This window comes from Dipodomys ordii, unplaced genomic scaffold, assembly GCF_000151885.1.
Source record: "Dipodomys ordii isolate 6190 unplaced genomic scaffold, Dord_2.0 Scaffold149, whole genome shotgun sequence".
Lineage (NCBI taxonomy): Eukaryota > Metazoa > Chordata > Mammalia > Rodentia > Heteromyidae > Dipodomys > Dipodomys ordii.
In genome coordinates this window covers 936,872-941,222 of record NW_012267365.1, presented here as the reverse complement: position 1 = coordinate 941,222, position 4,351 = coordinate 936,872, and the positions used below count along the sequence as shown (strand labels likewise).

The following is a 4,351-nucleotide window of genomic DNA, read 5'->3' as shown; positions in this document are numbered from 1 at the left end:
TTAGTGTATTCCATACCAGAGCAGCAGAATACACTTTTGTTTTATTCATTTCCAAAATATCTTCTAAAATAAATCATACATTGAGCTAAAACACAAGAGTGAAAAGCAAATACAAAGTCTAGTAAACTAAAGTTTTAATCTTAGCAAATCATCAGGGAATGATAGTGGTAATTAACCTTATGTATAGCCAAGATTGCACAAACACCTATGGACACATATGCACCAACAATGTACATTATGAAGAATAGTAGAACAATGTGGGAACAAAATATGATATAAATATTCTTAGCACTAAATAAAATGATGAACCTCAAATACTTGTATCTGTGAGATACAGCAATATGGAATAGAACTTTATACATCTGAGTGTCTACATTTAAAACAAAGATAAATACAGAAGAAAATTACCAAATGATGAATCTCAACATATTAGGTAAGTAGATGCAAACAAAACATAAAAAACAATGTAGAAAATAGGGACAGTATATATATATGAATGACAGATGAACGGATAATACCAAAAATCAATGAAAAAAGAGAGCTGATTTTTGGAAAAGGTCACATTAACATGCCTTAGTTATACTGATGAAAAGAAGAGAAAACCCATGAAAAGTAGAGGTGATACATGATATAAAATATAACAGATATTATTGTAATGCAGAAAATCCCTAGGTAATATTAATATCAAATACACATACACACACACATTTATATATACATACATGTACACATCTACACAGAGAGTTTTCAAATTGATCATTTATAATCTAGAGCAATTGCAAAATTTTATGGTAATACTACAAAATTTAATCAGTTAGCAATAAAAATTACATCAAAAATCTTCCCAATAAACAAAAGCCTAAAAACAGACAAATGAATTTTACAAGATTTACATTGTACTGTTTTGTATTTATGTATCAGCAGTAGAAGAGATTGAATTTTATGTTTATGCTTTGCTTGTGTCTACTTAACAATATTGTATTCCTTATGAAAACACTTTGACAATTTTTATTTTCTAGTTACCCCATCCAAATGGAATTGAAATCTGTGTTCAGAAACTGTTTCTACTTCCTTTCTCTGGATAGCCACCATTTTCTTCTGGTATATTGTAGTTATTAAATAATCTTTACATGAATAATGCATTCTTCTTTATGACTTCAACAATGAAGGCTCAATTTAACTGATCATATTGCCCAAAAATTCCCATTATCCTACCTTTTTCTTGACAGTCATGAAACATAGAGAGTTGAATGGAAATACATTACTCCACAATTAACAGGACAGTTCATCCCCTCTATCACATCTATTTTGCTGATACAGACCCCTGAGAGAGGATGCAAAGCCACTCAGCAGTGCAGAAAGAAGGTGAAAGAGAGGGAGAGAAAAAGTAAGAAGGAAAAGAGGGAGAGAGCGAGGGAGCACCAAGCCAGCAGGGACAGATATACTTCAGGCAGAGGTTTGGCAGGTTTTCAGTAGAGTCCTCCCATGAATTCAAAATTGGTAACAGTGGGCAAGGAAGTCGAAATCCTAGTAGGTCCTAATGAGCCATATATCAGCTTTGGCTATGAGCTCAAGTATTGTAGTGGGTCTTCCTGAATGGAGAAAAGAATATAATAGAAAGGATCATGAAAAATGTTGCCCTGAAATACAGCACATGATTTAACGAAATAAGTTGGAATAATGTAGACATTTAGATATTGTATTTTGAAAAAGGATATTTGTTTATAATGACACATGTATTACACTGTATATAAAATACATTCTCTTTTTTTTGGTCGGTCGTGGGGCTCGAACTCTGGGCCTGGGCGCTGTCCCTCAGCTCTTCAGCTCAAGGCGAGCAGCTCTACCACTTGAGCTACAGCGCCACTTCCGGTTTTCTGGTGGTTTATTGGAGATAGGAGTCTCACGGTCTCTCCTGCCCGGGCTGGCTTTGAACCACGATCCTCAGATCTCAGCCTCCTGAGTAGCTAGGATTACAGGTGTGAGCCAACAGCGCCAGGCATAAAAAACATTCTCTTAAAACTATAAAAGTATCAAATAAAATTTTAGAAATATATGGATGTCCAGAACAAGTTAACAATATCACATACTCTAAGAAAGTTATCTCACTAGGTTTCTCCAGATTAACATGAATATTGTTGATCCTTGCTTTTCCAGAACAGTTAGTATTTGAGAGTCTAACTAAATTCTGAGTGAAGCTACTGCATTTGTTTCATATTAAGTAGTCTATAATATTATTCTCCTGTTCTCCAGGAAAAAAAAAGAGAGACAGGGAGTTAGAGAGAGGAGAGAGTTATATGTAGTAATTAATACATTGCCTCTGGGTGATAGACAATATTTAATAATTGTAAAGTATCATTCCTAGAACTATAGGTAAATGATTTCTTTATAACTGAGAAAATTAAGCTACACAAAATTGAACAGTTTTCTTTCTGCGGCATAGTTTTGGTGATAAATCTCCAACTGTAAGGAGTAAATATATATAGCTGTATTCATTAAGATATTAATGAGGTTTATACTTCATTTTCTTTCTTTTTGTACTAGTCCTGGGGTTGAAATGAGGATCTGTGTAATGTTTTTGAGCATTTCTATAATCACTCAATATTTAATGTTATTATAGAGGTGATGTAAGGAGGAGTTACAATTGCTCAAGTCAGGTAATGAGTATATTTCTTTTAGGACAATGTCAAATCTTCTCTCTCTGAGCTCTTTTTGCTCAAGGTTAGCACTCTGGCACATTTGAGCCACAGCTCTACTTCTGGCCTTTTGATGTTTCATTGGAGATAAAAGTCTCATGGACTTTTCTGGCTGAACTAGTTTGAACTGTCATCCTGCCAAATAGCTAGGATTACAAGTGTGAGCTCTTGGTGTCTGAAATACTATTCTTTAAGCTGAAATAAAACTATAGTAAAATACATAATTCTCTATAAACATAGTCTGTGATTCAAGTAGCAGAGTTATTCTTCGGGACATGTTTCTGAAAAGAAAATGGCCAGAGAGTTTTAACTCCTTCTCTAATTTAAGCCTTTCAGTTTGTCGATATGTATTTCCCTCAGGATTGGTATTTACTTCAGCTCATCTTCAAAGAAACAGAAAAATTAGGATTAAATCATAATTTAAGTGGTAGCTTACCTAGAACTTCATTATAAAACTGATTCCACTTCTTCTCATTAAATGTTTGAAAGTACATGTCAAAAACGATCACATTCATCATATTTTTCAACCTCTCCATGAATGACATTTGATCACTGAGCTCAGACAGAGCAACAGGCACATAGGGAGGTGGAAATGGAAGTCTTCCACATTGTTTCTCATATTTGTTGCCATAGAAGAAGTGGGGAGTTTACACAAAAGGAATTTTCAGTAGCTCAGCCAGCAGTTCTCCACAGGGAACCAGAGGGTCTGCTAGCAGGACATCAAACTTTCATTCTTATAGTGTTTTCATAAGTTTCTCATTCAAAAGCATGTCTTTGCATAAGCTTTCCAGAACACTAGAATGTACTTCAAGAATGCTTTGCATTCTTGAATAAAATATCTATACTGAATATTTTTGGAACTCATATATCCATACAATGACAGAATGTTTGAAAGGTCTCTCAAATTCCTTTGTATTCAAAGAAGTAGAGAAAATCTCAAAGTTAAAAGATGGTTTTCTAAAATTCACATGAATGGCAGCAGAGAATGTCAGGAGAGTGACCTCATGGCCTCTCTGTAGGAACTCATCCAGGATCATCTTCACATCGATCCAATGGCTGTAGTCTATGGGCAACACGACCACCTTCCTACAACTTCCAGCATTAAAGCAATTCATCACTTGTATCAGCAGAAAGGACGTCCATTTCAAAGACATCTTGGTAAAAATCTGCCGATTTCTTCATCTGGTCTTCCTCTAAATTTTTTCTCATTTATACTCATGGAAAAAGCTATCAGTACGTTAAAGTATAACTACTACCTCTCATAGATCCATAAAATATGCACAGTGCAGCAACAATTGCAAGAGAATAAGCACTATTTGGATAAAGTCAGTCTTATATGATATCTGTTTATTTTTTCTAAGAGTCCTCCACTTAAAAGTGAAAGATATTACCTTCTTAAGTCACCTGGGTAAAATACTATTTTAGAGTAATATGTGCCACTTTGGGATTGATCTGAGGTCTTCTACCAGTACTTGCACCACACCCTCTAGAATTCCTTATTATTAAAGTCATGAGCAAAAGGAACTTCTCTTCTTGTACTACACCTGTTATTCTGTCATGATGCAGCCAAGCATGGTGGCCCAAGTCTGAACTGATTGAAATGTTACAGTTGCTTTACTTTGCTACGAATATGAGTATGTGTGGGACAAGTCTTA

General features: G+C 34.8%; 1 pseudogene; it reads right to left on the bottom strand.

The window, feature by feature from the left end:
• Positions 1-832: 832 nt before the first annotated feature.
• On the bottom strand, positions 833-3,850 carry LOC105997613 (annotated as a pseudogene).
• Between the last annotated feature and the right edge of the window lie 501 nt (positions 3,851-4,351).